Source organism: Pogoniulus pusillus, chromosome 27, assembly GCF_015220805.1.
Source record: "Pogoniulus pusillus isolate bPogPus1 chromosome 27, bPogPus1.pri, whole genome shotgun sequence".
Lineage (NCBI taxonomy): Eukaryota > Metazoa > Chordata > Aves > Piciformes > Lybiidae > Pogoniulus > Pogoniulus pusillus.
Genome location: NC_087290.1, coordinates 14,368,329 through 14,386,271, shown reverse-complemented (window position 1 = coordinate 14,386,271; position 17,943 = coordinate 14,368,329). Strand labels below are relative to the sequence as shown.

Below are 17,943 nucleotides of genomic sequence, written 5' to 3'. Positions count from 1 at the left end.
CTTGAGGAGTGCAGATTTAGACTGGAGATTAGGAAGAAATTCTTGACAACGAGGGTAGAGAGACACTGGGACAGGTTGCCCAGGAAGGTCACGGAAGCCTCATAGAGACATAGAATGCACTGGGTTAGAAGGCACTTTTAAGTCATCTAGCCCATCCCTGGAAACATTCCAGGTCATGTTGTCTGGGGCTCTGAGGATCCTTCTTTATCACAGAGTTGTAGAATCAACCAGGTTGGAAGAGACCTCCAAGATCATCCAGTCCAACCTAGCACCCAGCCCTATCCAGTCAACCAGACCATGGCACTAAGTGCCTCATCCAGGCTTTGCTTGAACACCTCCAGGGACAGTGATTCCACCACCTCCCTGGACAGCCCATTCCAATGGCAAATCACTCTCTCTGTGAAGAACTTCCTCCCAACACCCAGCCTATACCTCCCCCAGCACAATTTGAGACTGTGTTGCAGATGTCCCTGCTGACTGGAGAGAGGGTGGGCTAGGTGACCCTTAAAAACCTCCCTTCCAACCCCAATGATTCCAGGATTCTATGACCCTATATAACTGCACCCATACAGAGTGGTTGAGGGCTTGAGGTTGCATCTAGCTGCCAGTCCCTACCCTGAGCATGCTGCTTGCACAGCATGGAGATACTGACTCCAATTTCCAGCCAGCTCATGCACTAGTTGGGCCTCACTTGCCTATTGCTTCTGGAAGCATCTCACACAGCAAACACTGCTCTGCAAATCCAAAGCCACAAATGAGCAAAGATGATGGGGATGTAGCGTGGAGACTTCAGCCTTACTTGCAAGCTAACATCATTTCTCAGAGGCAGGTATGATTGCAGCTTTGCAGGTAGCTGGGAGGGAAATGGAGGCAGAGATCCGCTGGCAGGGGTGGGGGAGAGGGAAGAGCTGCTGAATCAGATGTGAGAAATCAAAACTTTGCTGTTAGGGAACCTGTAAGGGGACCATTGGAAGGGAAGATAATTTTCTGGGAAACTCTGCTGGCTCTTGTGTGCATTCCAGGTGGTCCCAGCATCAGGCAGCATTGCTGCTCTGCCTCTTTGTAGTTTTATGGAGCTGACATTTTAAGGCACCGAAGGGAACGGTGATGTTCATTCAACATGTGAGATTGTAAAGCAGTGAAGTGTTTGTTTGCATGGTCAGGACTGGTAATGTCTGCTTCAGAGAGCTTGCTGGTTTATTACCCATTTTCTGCTGGAGAATGCTGGAAACAGAGAAACAGCAGAGCTGTTATTATCTGGTTTGTTGCAGCTAGGCTTGTCGGAAGGTAGATGTACAGATGGGTACATAGATATGCCTGAGCAACAGCAAATGCAAGACAAAAATACAGGATTTGCTTGCTGGAGCTGAATTCCTGCCTGTCTTTGAGTCCTCTCCTCGGACACTCGTTTGCTGAAGAGCTCCAGTGGTTTGCATTAGCAACAAAAAGCATGCCCTGGTATGGGGAAGGCTTGTGGGCAGAGATGAACTGATGAACAGGTGATGAGGCCTTCACTCTTCCAGCTCCCCCTTTCCTCCTGCTTCTGCACTGCGAAGTCTTCCCCTTGTTTTCATGTTGTTTTCTCTGGAAATGCCTCCTGCAGCCTTTGCTGTGTTTATAGCTTTTTATGGGCCTTGCAGCCCTGGAGTTTCATCCCTGCTCCATAATGCACATTAATTCTCCTCGTTTTACGACTTTAACTAATGTACCTGCCCTGCTCTTACAAACTCTGTGCCATGCCATTGGTGTGCCTTGGGATGAGCACGCTTTGTCTGCAGATGCCTTGCTGTTGCAAGCCTCTGCCTGTCTATGGTACAGTTACCAGAAAATGGATTAAAAATTAAATGAACATATTGCTCTGTTTGTTTGTTTTTAATGAGAGCTGTTTCCCAATTAGCCTCTTATTTGATCAAAGATTGTGCCTGAGTTAATGGTGTGGTTTTGCCCTGTCTGTGATTTTTTCTCTATGATAACCAGGCCAATTTTTGCTTACATTGTGGCCCAGCTGAATTCCATGGTAAACCACACTGACTCCTCTTTCCCAGGACCAGAGTGGTGCACAGGGAGATGCCTGTGGACTAAATCAAAGGCACAGCTGTAGCATTATAGTTCTTTGATGTCATCTTTCAGTTTTTCAAGTGAATTTTCATCCCCTGCTCCTCTTGACATTCAGTCTCTGGGTTAACAGATGGCTCAGCTTTATAGCCTTTGGTAGAGGCAAGAGGTTGTCCACAAACTCTGTGTCCTACTCATTTATGCCCCTAAGCATGAGCATGTGGTGCAGAAGCTCTACTCTGGGCTATATCTCAGTACCATTCTTGCAGCCCTCTTTGAAATGCTGTTCCACCTTGTTTTGCAGTGCTGTGCCAGGTTTCAGACTGTTCCTCTGTTCATCTCTTCCATCACGGGCTCCTCTCTCAGCAGCCAGCTTTGAAAAGGTGAGAACAATTTGTGACACGTGATTGATGGCAGCTTTGCCTCAAAACAGCACTGCCAAAAGCAGTAAGTGGTTGTCCTCTCACTTGGCACTGGTGAGGCCATTTTTACCAGGGTCCTTGTCCAGCTGCGGTTTCCTAGGGACTGTCATTTTGTGTCCAGGTGGTGGCTGTCTTAATAAAAGCAATACAAGGCCTTTTTCAATTTATCCTGTCCCATGAGGGGCAACAAAGCTGGGGAAAGGGCTGGTGAGGAGCAGCTGAGGGAGCTGGGGTTGGTTAGTCTGGAGAAGAGGAGGCTGAAGGGAAACCTCACTGCTCTCTACATCTCTCTGAAAGGAGACTGGAGCCAAGTGGGTTTGGTCTCTTCTCCCCTAGTCTCAGGTGCTAGGAGGAGAGGAAATGGCCTACAATTGTGCCAGGGGAGGGTTAGGTTCAAGATAAGGAAAAGTTTCTTTACTCTAAGAAAGTGTGCAGGTAAACATGTGGCCATGGCACCGTGGGACATGGCTTAGTGGCTGTGGTGGTGCTGGGTCGATGGCTGGACCGGGAGGCCTTTTCCAACTGAAACAATTCTCTGGTTCTGCAATCACATGGATTGTCTCTAGAAGAAGCCTTCCCATCAACAGCCCTGAGGCTATTATTCACAGCCTGGTGATCTGTGCCATGAGTGCTTTGCTGTCTGTTGGCATAGGCACAGCCACAGGTGCAAGAGGTTTGGTGACTCTTGTTAAGCAAGAAGGAGATCACAGCGGCAGTCGCATTTGTGGTACATTGTCTGTAAGCAGCTCCCTGGTGACCTGGGTGGAAAGATCACAGTGAAGTTTCCAGAAATCAATCCCTTTTGGCTGTTTCTCAGAGGATGAGGCTCTGTTCTCTCCATGAAATGTGTGGATGGGAACTCCAGTGCCTGCAGATGACCTGAAATCTCTAAGCCCTTTATCACCTGTGCTGCATTTAATGCTGCTTCTCTGTCTCTATGTAAAACGTTCCCAAGCAACTGGCTGATTTTTGCAGGGCTGTAAGTGACTCTTTTGGCTCTCTGGTGGAAAAATGCACCAATATTATGATAATGATGTTCTTGGTGACTGTGACCCATCACAGTCACATATTCTGCTGGGTTTTGTGGCTGTTGTAAAAATGACATTCAGCTAATTTGGCTGGCAATATTGAAATGGATTATTGTCTGTGAAAATGATAACTGAGGGATCAGTTCTGAGCAATGGAAGACTAAGGGTCTGACTGGCTCAGCATCATTGCAACTTGTGTGGAAAAAAAAAACCACCCACTTTTCATCTCTCCTGCTCTTTTTAGCCCAGATGGATATTCTCTTTATTTAGTGCATGCCTCCAGAATGGATGCTGAAACCACCAGGGTGATGGCATCACCAGCCCTGGAGGTATTTAAAAGCTGCATGGATGTGGTGCTGAGGGGTGCAGGTTAGGGGCAGTGGCTTAGCAGCAGAGGTGGAACCACAAGCTCCAAGAGAGTGCTTGGACTTGATGATCTCAGCGGTCTCTTCCAGCCTCAACAGTACTGTGGTTCTATCATCCTCACCTATTTTCTCTCATGTGCTAGAGAAACTGGTCTGGGTAGCAAATACAAATTCCCTGCTGATATCTTTACTGCCAACAGCTATTTCTTCATTTCTGTTTAGTAGTGTTGCTACCTACACATCATATCTGACACTCTGGGGCTCCCTTCCTGGCTTAACAATCACGTACCAACAGAACAATTAGTCTGAGAACACTTTATCCTCCACCTGTGTGGACAGGGAAGCAGAAAACTCTTTGTAATTCTGGGTCTCTTGAATGGAAAGAGCTAATTTGTTGCAGTTGGATGTTAAAAATACTATTTTCTGTAGTTCACTACTAAAAGTAGGTGTAATACATGCTTGTGTAGCTAATGTCAGCATCACCACTGTAGTGCACTACTAAAAGTAGGTGTAATACATGCTTGTGTAGCTAATGTCAGCATCACCACTGTAGTGCACTACTAAAAGTAAGTGTAATGCATACATGTGTAGCTAATGTCAGCATCACCACTGTAGTTCACTACTAAAAGTAGGTGTAATACATGCTTGTGTAGCTAATGTCAGCATCACCACTGTAGTTCACTACTAGAAGTAAGTGCAATACATGCTTGTGTAGCTAATGTCAGCATCACCACTGTAGTTCACTACTAAAAGTAAGTGCAATACATGCTTGTGTAGCTAATGTCAGCATCACCACTGTAGTTCACTACTAAAAGTAGGTGTAATGCATACTTGTGTCAGCATCAGCACTGTGCTTACACCAAGAAGCCCAGCTGCAGACTTAGCTCTGCCTATGCAGAGGCTGCATAAAAGAAATAGTTTAAAGGAAATCTGCTCTGTGGATGAGTGGAGGTCCCACAGCTCTGACTGCAGGTGATCTCAAGTAATCTGTGGACAAATTGACATCACAATGACAGAGCTGAATCTGGCCCAAAGTGTAACGAAGTCACGGAAAGGGTTGGGTTGGAAGGAACCTTTCAGACCATCCAGTTCCAACCCCCTGCCATGGGCAGGGACACCTCCACCTGTCCAGGTTGTTCAAGGCCTCATCCAACCCTGTCTTGAACACCTCCAGGCAGGAGGCAGCCACAGCCTCCCTGGGCAACCTCTGCCAGTGCCTCCCCACCCTCACTGTACAGAATTTCTTCCTCATCTGCGGTCTCAATCTACCTTCCTCGAGCTTCAATCCATTCCCTCTCATCCTATCGCTACAAACCCTTGTTAAGGGTCCCTTCCTGCGCCTCGCATCGTTTCGGTGAGGGCAGCAGGATCTGCTGGCTGGGATCTGGGCAGAGTTGTTGGCTGGCTCGGGAAGCGCAGCGCTGTGCCGCTCCCCCAGCCTGGCACACGCCGGCAGCCGCCCGCGGACGCGCCAGGCCTCCGTCCTGCGGCAAATTGCTTACACACATGTAAGCAAATATCTTCTCAAATCATCTCTTATCACCGGGCGGGGTGCGGTGCTTGTTGTTCAAGGGGTTGAGGTTGCCTTTCAATCTGCCAGGGCCAGCCTGACACCAAAAATAAACAGCGTAAGCCTGGAACGGTTGTCACAAGGGGCAGAGAGAACTTGTCAGGCAGGAGTGTGTGAGCCGGCGAGATGATAATGTGGCATGACACTTCTGAAATGAGACACTGGTTGCCATGGTGAGGAGTCAGGAGGGACTCTCTCTCCAGAGGCTGAAATAAAACATGCTTTAAATGATGTTTGATTAGAATTTAGATCATGTAACTGAGTGGCTGGACCTTTTTTTTCCCCCCTTCCTTTCCCTTTTCCCCTCCTCCCTTTACTTGCCGTTGCCGCCAGTGGCTGCTGGCAGAGTTGGCGTTGGGAAGAAAGGGCTCTGGGTTCGGAGCAGCCCTGGCTCTAACCCCCCCTTGCTCCACCACTTCCCGCGTGCTGAGAGGTTACTTAGTTCCATGCCCAGTCAATTATGCTCTGTGCTAACTCTGCTTGCATTTTCCACTTGAGTCCATCATAGCTTAAACCAGTTAAAAATGATTCCCTCTGTTCTGAAAAGCAGTTAATCGATAACACCCTGAGAACGTTTCGTCTCTTCCCATGCTTTTGCTGTCCAGTCCTCTCAGGGTATACATCAGCTTGTGAATATACAGCACAAATACAGCCCACAAAGGCTCGTGCCCAGTGTCCTTAGAATCATAGAATCAACCAGGTTGGAAGAGACCTCCAAGATCATCCAGTCCAACCTAGCACCCAGCCCTGTCCAGTCAACTAGACCATGGCACTAAGTGCCTCATCCAGGCTTTGCTTGAACACCTCCAGGGACAGTACCCCCACCACCTCCCTGGGCAGCCCATTCCAATGCCAATCACTCTCTCTGTGAAGAACTTCCTCCTATACCTACCCCAGCACAACTTGAGACTGTGTCCCCTTGTTCTATTGCTGGTTGCCTGGGAGAAGAGGCCACCCCCCACCTGGCTACAATGTCCCTTCAGGTAGTGGTAGACAGCACTGAGGTCACCCCTGAGCCTCCTCTTCTCCAGGCTAAACAACCCCAGCTCCCTCAGCTTCTCCTCATAGGGTTTGTGTTCCAGGCCCTTCACCAGCTTTGTTGTCCTTCTTGGACTCTTGGTGCTAAAGGAGGATGTGCATGCTCCTGTGCAGGTCTGTAACAGCCTAAGTGGTAAAATGAAACCTGAGGAAGTTGGATAGAATAATGCAAAGCAATTCTCCTCGTGGCCTTCTGAGTGGCATGGGACATTTCAATGTGCTTTCAGCTTTCTCTGCAGTTTTTGTTGCAGCACAAGGCAAGTGCATCATTCACGTCTTTCTGAGCAGAAATGAACAGTGCAAGAGCTGGTTCTGGTGCATAGACCTCTAGAAGCAGTGAATTTTTGAGTTGGAAAAGCACTCTAAGGTCATTGAATGCAGCCATCAACCCAGCACCACCAAGGCCACTAAACCCTGTCCCCAGGTGCCACGGCCACAAGTTTCTGAACACCTCCACCACCTCCCTGGGCAGCCTGATCCAGTCCCTGACCACTCTTGCAGGAAAGAAACTTTTCCTTATCTCCAACCTAACCCTCCTCTGGCACAATTTCAGGCCATTTCCTCTCCTATCACCTGAAACTAGGGAGGAGAGACCAACCCCACCTCACTGCAACTTCCTCTCAGGGAGCTGTAGAGAGCAAGGAGGTCCCCCCTCAGCCTCTTCTTCTCCAGCCTGAACACCCCCAGCTCCCTCGGCTGCTCCTCCCAGCCCTGTTCTCCAGACTCCTTGCTGAACTCTAGCAAACACCCAAAGTTCTCCTGTTTCTCCTGCAGCACAGCTTCTGTAGTCAGATCCTGCTCCAAAGAAAGGCCCATCTGAAGAATAATTCCCACCCCCCTAATATTCACAATCTGGCATTATTTGAGGCTAGTTCCTCTGGTGCTTTTTTTGGTATATCCAGACACTTAAAAGTCTTGAAGCAGTAGCCAATTCCTGGCTAAATCTGCTGGAGAACAGGTCAGGCAATTCCAGTGCTGCCTGGATGTGGACAAAAGCACTCAGCAAAGCAGGGTAAGTCCACCAAGTTCTGGTAGGGCCAGCTCTTGGTCGCTGTAAACCCACTGCTATAGCTGGTGCTGGTGCACACAGGACCTAAGATCTGCTTGCTTGGTGTGATCTTGAATTGGTTGTGTGTGCTAAACACAGGAGAGGAACGATTTCTTTTGGTCACTGGAGTGAACTGGTGGTGACTCACTTCTGCAAGCTGCTGCCAAATCCACATTGGTTGAGCCAATGCAGGATCAGGTGTCACTGGCAGGTGTTTTCTCTGAGTGGCAGGAGGGCAAAACTCAGAGATCTTAGGAGGTCTTTTCCAACCAAAACAGTTCTATGATTCTATGATCGTGGAGACTTTACTACTGCCTACACTGGGTGGAGATTCCAGACGTGGAGCCTCTCATGTTTTGTCATGAGAAGAGTCAGACATTGAGATCTTCTCCCAGGGGCAGCAGTGCCTCCTCCGACACTGGGCAGCTCGAAAACTCAGCTTGACAGGGTGCTGGGCCAGCTCCTTTCAACTCTGCCATCACCTAGAGAAGTTGGAGCAGATGATCCTTGACATCCCCTCCAACCTTGCGTTCTGTGAGATGCTTTGTACAGTGTTAAAATTCCCTGGGGGCTGTGAACAGAGGGAGTGTAGCTCAAAATGCAGTTCTTGCACACAGCAAGCAAGCTTCCTCTTTATCAGCATGCTCACAGTGTGGCCACTTGCTTTGGCAGCTGAAGCAGCTCCACCAGGCCAGAGAACCTGTGGCCACAGGTCCATTGCTCTTGGCTATGAAAATCTCTGTGCAAGAGCAGACTGATTGGAGTTTCCAGTGTGTGCATTCAGAGGGGAAAACAGGACTGTGTAGTGCTCAGCATGAGGCAGGGTGCATTCCAGGAGGCAGAGGATACCCTGTAATTTATGAGAGACAAAGAGCTGCATTAGATATTGGTAGAATACATAATAATCCTCTGGCAATAATTTATTCTACTTGCAAGGTTAGGATCTCCATAATTCTTGGTTGCACTCTAATGAAGACTGCTGATGCTTATTATATATTTTTGTGTACATTAGAGGTACCTGTGAATATATGGATACTGTACTTGCCTCCTGCTACCCCACTACTCATGGAGCTGCCACTGGGACTATATTGTGTGGGCCATTTGTCTAAATAGCCCAGGAAAGTGCATCAGCTGTATTGGCTTCTTGTCAGCAGCTCTTTCTGACTTTGCAGCCATAAAATCACCTGCTGCAGATTTAGCCTGCTTATCTTACACGGGGAGGTCACCCCTGGCTCCTGGGTGACACAAGCATCATTGGGAGGTTGTGGTCTGCAGCAGTGCATGCTCTCCACTTGCAAATGCAGACAGATGCCACCCCTGAAATGTTAAACTGGGTGCTCAAAACCCATTAACTTGGTGGGAGGCAGTGGCGTGGCCTGGACTGAGAGGACAAGGAGGAGGAAGGGAAGAAATCAAAACTCTATTTCCCCCTAGAACTTAGTGACTTGCCATGAAACTTTTGCTCCAGAGTCAGTTTATGATTCCACCCATGCAGTCATTTCCAAGTGATTTATTGCCACCTGACAGCCCACTCTGGGAGTTTTGGTGACACTACATGGGTCTTTTGAGCTTTATGTTCAAATCTGATGGTGATCACTGCAGCCAAGTGGATGAAAAATATCCATTTCTTTACCACTGTTTCTTGTATTGGCCTGAGGGATTACAAAAGTAGGTCTTCCATTTAGTTACACTGTCAGCAGCAATTTTGATGTGAGTTCAATTGCTCAGTTGGAGTACAGCCACGCAGGGTTGTAAAGCATCTTGGAACCTGCTCTGCTGCTTGCCCCACATCTGTACAAAAAAGTGCCCAGGGACTCTGATGGTCATTGCTGGGTCTAAATACCAAGCATAAGATGGAAACAAAGCCAGAGAAGGAAGGGACAGTCCTTTTTTAGAGGACAACAGAAAGAACTGAGAGTGTCCAAGCAAGAAGGCGGCAAGGACCACGATGGGTGGTTGTGTTAAACATCAATTATGTGCCTTTGTGTCATGGAACAACAATGTGGAGACAAATGATGGTAGGGTGGTGGGAAGAGGTAGGGAGCATGGGTCAGGTGAAGCAGTGGGCCAGATCATGTGGAGTCATATCCTGCAGGAAGAAAGTTTGGCTCCTGCAGTCCAGAAGGGAGAAAAATGTTTGTTCATTTCCACAGGGCAGTGGAAATAAACAGGGAGAGAGAACCTGGAGTACTGAGAGGAAGAACATGGCTTAATGAGAAGAAGATAGTTGGTTTTCCTCCATCTCTCTCTCTGTTTATGATTAGATTTCATCTGTTAGAGACTTCCAGTCCTGGCAGCCCCATCTTAACCACTGAGTTGTTTTTCTCCTTAGCTGACTGCAGCATGTGTTCTGTTCACATCACCCACAGGAGGGAGTCCCTGGCAAGGAAGGGGTTACAATCCTTTAACTATAGGGCTTTTTGGTGTATATTAATTAGACACTGCTCTGTTTTATCACTGTGGTGCACTTTGTACAGCCATTTTAAAGCTGCTTTGAGTAATGTTTGCTGTGCTTCCTGCAGCCTAATTGCCACATAATTTAGGTTAGCCATACCACAGAATTTACTGAACACTGACGTAGAAATTAGCCATGAAGCGCTGGAAGATCCCTGAGATGCTGATTATGGTTGTCTGAGTGTAGGCCTTTGGTGCTTTTCTGCAGTGTTCTGGTCCAATGGCTCCTCTGGTTTTGGTGGGAGAGACACCCATTTGGATCCTCACCACCAGTAAGGGGCTGTGAGCAAAGCCACTCTTGCAGGCTGCTTGGTTTGCAGTTTCACAGAATGCATCAGTTTGGAAGGGACCCTCAAAAGTCATCTTGTCCAACTCCCCTACAGTCAGCAGGGCCATCTGCAGCTAGAGCAGGTTGCTCTGAGCCCCAAACAACCTGAGCTGGAATGGTCCCAGGGGTGGGGCATCTCCCACTTCTCTGGGCAGCTGGCCACAGTGGTGGCTAAGTGGCCTGCACCAGCTTCCTCCCTTCCTCTTCAGGCCAGGAAGGTGCCCAACTTCAGGGTCAGATGATATGGACCATGGTGGCAAAGGTGCTCAGGAGACCAGAGCTGCTGTCATTTATGATCCTTTTGGATCTCTGGAGGTGGCAGATGCTTAGTGAGGAGGTGTCTGCAGAGACAGAGATGATGGAGATTCATCTCTGGGTTCCAGCAAGGCCAAGATTTCAGCCATGCTCGAAAGTGGCCCAATCAGCCTTCCTTGCCTTGCTCTTAAGTGCCTGCAAGAGCCTGGTCTCAGATGTTGTGAGCCACTGTGGCTATTCTGAAGCTGAGCCAGTTCCATCAGTTCAGTCCACCTGTGGCTCTCAGCCCCCATGTCAGGGGCAGTTTACTTCCATTAGTTCTATCTTTATCTACTTTTAAAATTGACTCTGCAGCGAGATCACCACCGAGCTGTAAGCCTTGGTAATGTGTCTCTGGGAAGGCTCTTGACTCCTCTATGTGCCTGTCTAGAGTTTACCCTGTCTGTTGAGCCTGACTGGCTCAATTCAGCTGGGTACAGGATGCTACAGGATAATTAACACAAAGCAAAGAAGAAAGTAGCTGGAAATAATTATGTAGCTTCTTGAAGCACCTTCTGTGGCAATACTCTATTTTTCCTTGAAGCAAGCACTGAAGCCTGGCAGATCCTTCCAAGTTTTCTTTCTTCCCCATCATATTCCACCCTCTCTCAACTTCCTCTCCCTTGGCCAAAGCACATATGGCTTTGGCACAACATTTGCATGTGCTGTTGCAGCATGCAGCTCCTCTGATCCCACATCAGGTGTCAAATCTTTAATATGATTTCCTGTATGTTTGACTAATCAATGCAGAACATCATCATGAAAGATAATTTTACCCTCTGGCACTTCAGGGACAGGATAATGAGGCCTGGTGTTTTCCATTTTTTATTCTTCCACAAGGATCTACATTTTTTAGCCCCAGCTAATTGATTTAAGTTCGTGGAGGAAGGGGTTTTTTAATTCCCTTTCCTTTCCAGTATCTTGGCTATTAATGGATTCTAGTGAGCTAGCAGAGCTGTGTGGTCGGTGTGTTTAGAGATTCAATATACTGCTGTTCTGACCTTTCAGAAGCCAGGGGAAAACCATTAGCCCCAGTGTGTCCATCCCACCTGAAATCTCAGGCAGGTGGAGCAGCACCAGCTGCCTACAGCTTCCTGCAGGAAGGGAGGTTTGTTCTCAGATCCTTTGCCAGGCAGGAGGGGACTCGGTCTCAGAACACAGAGAGCAGTCAGGAGATTTATGGCCCTGCTGCGGCGCTGGTGGAAGGAGGAGGGATGGAAACCAAGGCTTCAGAAGAGATCCAGCACCCATGCCTTGATTGCTCTGAATAGCCTGGTCAGAAGGTGTGGTGTAGCAGGGTGTGAGGGATAAACCACGGACACAGGCCAGGTCCCTCAGCCTCTGCTCCCCTGATTTCATCAGAGGTCATTGCCCCTTCCTTTTCAGCAGGCTGCGAAGCCTTTCATTTGGTGGAGGAAAGCAGGGCAGGCTGCTCATGGATCATCTGTGTGGCTGGAGGAACGGCCAAAGCCCTTTCCAGCAGTAGCTGAACCCCTTCCCTCTGAGAACAAACAGATGTTGGTCCAATTATCCTGCACTGCAACCGTGTGAGCTAGCAAGTGAAGACTTGTTCCACTTACTGAGGCACCACTGGCTGCTTGCTGCCACTGACTGAAGGCTTCCTGGCCAGTGACAGACATAGAATCACAGAAAGGTTTGGGCTGGAAGGAGCCTTAAAGATCATCCAGTTCCAAGCCCCTGCCATGGGCAGGGACACCTCCACTAACCCAGGCTGCTCAAGGCCTCATCCAACCTGGCCTTGAACACCTCCAGGGGAGAGGGCATCCGCAGCCTCCCTGAGCTACCTGTGCCAGTGTCTCCTCACCCTCATGGCCAAGACTTTTTTCTACTACTGTCCCTGTTGGCTGTGGATTCACTGTGTTGGCTGGATGATCTCTAAACAGGAGCACCTTCCTGCTGCAGCATGGACCTGAGGCTCTAAAACGTGTGAGCTGGGCATGTTTTTATGAATAATTCCTACTTTTCTTCCATGTTTTGCCACCATTACCTGGAATTATTCTTAAGGGTTTATTTTATTTTATTTTATTTTTGTTAGGGCTGGCAGCAGCTTTATGACAGATTTGTTTAGGGTTAGCCCTCTTCATAAATTAAGTGGCAGGTAAAATTTAATTTTTCTTGTAAGAAAAAGCCTCTGTCTCCTTAAATTGCTCATTTAACATCACTGAAAAGTAATACTGCACTTTGGAATGGGCATGGTATTAACTTTAAAAGGCCTATTTAAAGTGACGGTTGTCAGTGAGTGAAAGCCAGATATGGTAATTTCCAGTTACAAATCAGAGTGAGGAGAGTGTGGAATGGACAACCTTGTTAACACGAGCACGGCGGAGGAAGCACCAGGGTCAGAGTGCCAGCACGGAGAGGAATAAAGACACAGCACCAAAAATATGTCCTATAATTAGGGCAGCTGTAAGAGTCAAGGTTGAAGATTCTTCACCATGACATGTCTGATATAGAAAAAGTGATAGCCAAGAGTAATCACTTACAGGCACCGAGCCTTAAAGGAGCAGCACCGCACTGATTACCCTGGCTGGGGCAGGGGAGCCTGGCAGACAAAGAACGGGGGGCACGGGGTGATGGGAGCAGTGGGAGGGGTGAGGCAGGAGGGAAGGCTTGGAGATTTCAAGGGTCAGTGCTCAAAGGGACCAAAAACTAGGAAAAAATTGTTCACTCAGCAGAGAGCTCTTCTGATCATGGTGTGGAAGAGCGGTGACTCCGAGAGCAGGACGGGTCACCCTGTGTGTCCGTGGGGGTGTCCTGGCTTAGATCCGAGTGAGTGAGCACAGAGTCATGGCTGGGCAACGAGCAATCAGGAGGACACGCATCCAGTTGGATGAGCAGCAGAACCTGGGGTGCGTGATGCTTCCTCCACATCAGCCTTGCCTAGGGCCAGGTGTCTATGGAAGGGAAGGGACAGAAAATAGCTGGGGGCTGGTCCAGAGTTTCAGGGTCAGCCTGCAGAGATCTGCTCCTCTGTTTGGGTTTGGTAAGTAGTAAACCAGGAGCTGGAGTCATTGTGCAGGAAGGTCTGAGCTTGCTGTGGGAGTCTTCATGGACCTAGGGGGTGCAAAAAGGAGAGAGGATTGGGAAGTCTTCCTCAGCATCCTGGCACTGCAGACCTGGAGAAGCTGAGACCCACCCGTGGTGGCTGCTTGGTGAATGCTCTTCCCCTGGCACAGTGCTCTGAGGAGGATCCCTTGCCGGCGAGGTCAGAGCAGAGCAGAGGCACCAGGAGACCTTTCTATCAGTGGAAAATATCTGTAGAATGATTCTAGCCTCCTGGGAATCCTTTGGGATCTGCATAAACCCTGCAGGCTTTCTGCCTCCGCTATGACCCTCTTCAGCAAAGGCTGTGTAAAGGCCCCAGGAGGCTGCCACGGGAGAAGCCTTCTCTTCTGCTGCCTTCTGCTGCGTGGCCCTGGGGAGCCATCCAGTCCAGGCAGTTCTTTTTGTCCACAGCCCCCACCTCCTCCATGGCATCCACTGGAAAGCGTGAAGGAGGCTGAGGCTGCACCGAGGCCCCTTCCCCCCGACACTCTGCTTTGTGTCGTTCCACAAGAAGCGGTGCACTGTAGCAGTGCTCGCCGCCAGCTGCGCCTCCGCAGCGCCCATCGCCGAGCCTGCGGCCGCAGCGCAGCCCCGCGGGCCCGGGGAGCGGGCTCTGCTTGCTCTGCAGCTCTGAACACCGGTACCTCCTCTCTGGACAAGCCGTTCCTTACTGTGCTGAAAGGTTTACAGTAGCGGTGCCGAGCCCCTGGGGACTGCCTGACCCTGCTCTGGGCTCCTGTCTTCCCTCCCATCGCTATCGCAGCTCACCTGCAGTCAGCTTTTGCCTACCTGCTCGCAGAGCCAAACCTTTCCCCAAGGGCGGCAGGACCAGGCTGCCTCTCTGGCCATCTCCAGCACGCAGTGTTGGTTGGCAGGCGTTCAAGGCGGCTTTCCAAGGCCGAAGGGGAGCAGCCGCTGCTCCGCCGCGCAAGAGCCCCGAGGAGCGGCGGCGGCGGCAGCGGGCAAGGAGCTTTCCGCGGCTCCGAGGCGCGGAGTCCTTCAGCTTCCCGGGCAGCCCCTTTGTCAGCCGGTTTGCCTTGCCTTTGTCTTTTGTCTTTGTCCCCCTGAACCTGGGGACGCCGGTCGGGTTTGGCAGTGAGAGGTGCAGATATCTATATTATTTTCCTAAAACTCCAGAGAATATTATAAATTTCTTTTTATTGCTTCCAGCCATGTTATTTAAAGTAATTAACCTTAATTTATACATTTTTATATCAAACTGCCTTTTAACTTTTAGAACTGGCAGGAGAAGTCCATTTCCCAGGGCTCCTAATAGTTCTCCATTTAATCAAAATTCATCCATCAGATTCCAGTGTTAAATCATCTTTTAATTGGGAGTTACATTCTGGTTAATAGTTTTATAATTCGCCGCCTCTAATAGTTTTTACCACAGGGATCTACTCCATTTTTTCTCACTCTATTATTCCTGGTGTTCAGCAGGGACATTTTAAAAACGTTCACTTCCCCTGCCTGTTCTTTGTGATCTCATTAATTCTTGATAGCAAGTTCCCTTTCTCCTCATTACTGCAGCATAACTACCTTTATCAGGAGGTGAAACCTTACTCATTTCTACAACTGCTCGCCAGGATTTTTTTGCCTCTTAAAAAAAAGCCCAACAAAACCCCACCCCAACAATCTGCTGCAGGGAGTGAAGCTTGAGAAGGGGAGGTTTTGATTGGAGATGAGGAAGAAATCCTTTAGAGTGAGTGTGGGGAGATGCTGGCACAGGTTGGCTAGGGAGGCTGTGGATGCTCCCTCCCTGGAGGTGTTCAAGGTCAGGTTGGATGAGGCTTTGAGCAAGCTGGGCTGGTGGAGGTGTCCCTGCCCATGGCAGGGGGTTGGTGCTGGATGATCTTTAAGGTCCCTTCCAACCCAACCCATTCTGTCAATCTCTGAACATGCAATCTCATTTCAGCAGCTCAGTTTCTGTGTGCCGAGAATGGTCCTGGCACTCAGCACTCGAGATTTCAGACCGGAGATCTAGAGGGCGAGAACTGAGTACTGAACAGTACTGAAGATGCTGTCCATGGGATGGAACCCCTTGTTGGTCAGCTTAGGGTCACCTGGACTGCCTGCTCCTTGCCTCAGGTATGCATTTTTACTCTGCACTCCAGTATGGCACATAAGATTTAGAAGTGCCCTTGGCAGTAACTAATTGTCAATGCTGTCCCTGCTAGAAGCAGCCTCTGGCTGTGCAAGCCTGCCCTGAGCTTCAGAAAGTGCCCACCCTGAGCAGAGCATAAGTCACAGCACTGAGCAGAATGAGTCGTGTTCCAGCTCAAAGAAGGACAACAGGAAAGGGAAATCCTTTTGGAGGGGAACATTCACTGTGAACCCAACGTGCCTTTGGCACAGGTTGTGCCCATTCACCAGTGAGAGCAGCAGGATCAGACCCTGGTGTTCTTCACTCTAGAGCTGGCTGACATGCAGATGGACTCTGCAGTGCCACACTTAATCATCAGACAGGCTGCAAAAAAAGGGCCTAGCTCGATGCAGCCAAGCAGTAAGGGCAGTGTCACATCACCTGGGATCCCCTCAGAGCAAGAGAGGAGCCCCAGGAGCAGTGACTGACCTGGTGTCCGAGGCAGCAAAGCCAAGCTTGGAGGTTCTGAACCAAATGCTTAGAATTAGCCTAAAATTAAATTTGAAACCTCACTCTTCCAAGGCCTGAGTTGCAATTTGCAGAGCCACAAAACCTCTGCAAATTACCTTCCCAATCCTACTGACAGTCTTACGAGAACTTGTTACACTGACTCCCCAAGTCAGCCTCTGCCAGGGAGAGAACAGTGTGAAGTGCTTCGAGAAGGTAAGGAAAAGCAACCTCCCAGGCCTTCTGCCTGAGCCCCTCTAACTGTCCCATAGAATCATAGAATTATTTGGATGCAAAAGGTCTCTAAGATCATCCAGTCCAACCACCAACCCCCCACCCCCATGGCCACTAAACCCTGTCCTCAAAGGCCATGGACACAGGTTTCTTGAGCACCTCCAGGGACGGGGACTCCACCACCTCCCTGGGCAGCCAAATCCAGTCCCTGTCCACTCTTGCAGGAAAGAAACTTTCCCTCATCTTCAGCTTGACCCTCCCCTGGCAGAATTTCAGGCCATTTCCTCTCCTCCTATCACCTGAGACTAGGGAGGAGAGTGAGCCCAACCCCACCTCACTGCAAGCTCTTTTCAGGAGCTGGAGAGAGCAATGAGGTCTGCCTTCAGCCTCCTCTTCTTTAGACTAACCAACCCCATCTTCCTCAGCTGCTCCTCTCCAGCCTTGTTTTCCAGACCCTTCCCCAGCTGTGCTGCCCTTCTCTGGACGCACTCCAGTCCCTCTATGTCCTTCTTGGAGTGAGAGGCCCAAAACTGAACCCAGTATTTGAGCTGCAGTCTCACCAGTACAGTGGCACCATCACTTCCTTACTCCTGCTGGCCACACTATGCCTGATTCAGACCAGGATGCTGTTGGCCTTCATGGCCACCTGGGCACACAGCTGTCTTCAGACGGCTGCTGTCCAGCACCTCCAGGTCTGCTAGGCAACATTTCATATATGACTTCCCAGAAGAAAAAATAGGATGGAGAAGTGTAAACAGAAATATTATACAATTGGGCTGGCCCTCTGAACAGCTGTAACCCTGCCCATGGGGATCTTGATGTCTCCATAAGCTACCAGTCTCCTTTCAACCCTTCTTTGTCCCCACGTGGTCATGGAATAACTTTCCCCACTTAGCAGATGCAGCAATGTGGTAATTTGCTGTGGTGATGATTACAAAATACTCCAGCAGTTTTAATTGACTGGTTGAGATCATATCAGCAGAAACAGACAAGATCTCATCTCCTGCATGACTCCCACCCCACCCGACCGGTACAATATTGATGTTAATAAGGCTGGCAGCCATCAGCCCACTATTAAGTCCTCAGCTGTGGTAGCTACATTGAGAAGCCAACAATCATTTCACAGCCTGCTGGCCAGCCTTTGCTTGGAGCTCAGGAGCAAAAAAGGAAGAAACAAAGATTTGGCGTTTCTCTAGGTACAACTGATATCTAGAGAGGCTGGAACCTAGATTCCAAGATTTCTTCTGAGCATTGTCAGGGAGAAAGAATTGGGAGCGTCAATCAATGAGAAAGAAGCTCCCCAGGAGCCAGCAATGATCACTGGCAGCCCAACAGGCAGCTGTGTGCTGGCCGCATCCAGAGCAGGGACAGCAGCAGCACAGGGAGGGGATTCTGCCCCTCTTCTCTGCTCTGCTGAGACCTCAACGTCAGCACTGCCTCCAGTTCTGGGG

At 49.4% G+C, this 17,943-nt stretch overlaps 1 long non-coding RNA gene across 4 annotated transcripts in view; it reads left to right on the top strand.

Moving 5' to 3' along the window:
- LOC135187390 (uncharacterized) overlaps nt 1-17,943 on the top strand; it is a 61,564-nt gene that overhangs the window by 41,589 nt on the left and 2,032 nt on the right. For 2 of the 4 annotated variants that reach the window (XR_010307328.1, XR_010307327.1), the window contains exon 6: nt 2,360-2,623. The exons of 1 other annotated variant lie outside the window; for it this stretch is intronic. This is a non-coding gene — a long non-coding RNA (uncharacterized LOC135187390). Of the gene's footprint in view, nt 1-2,359; nt 2,624-15,583; nt 15,751-17,943 lie in introns of those variants that run through there. One more of the 4 variants, XR_010307330.1, reaches the window with a different exon arrangement.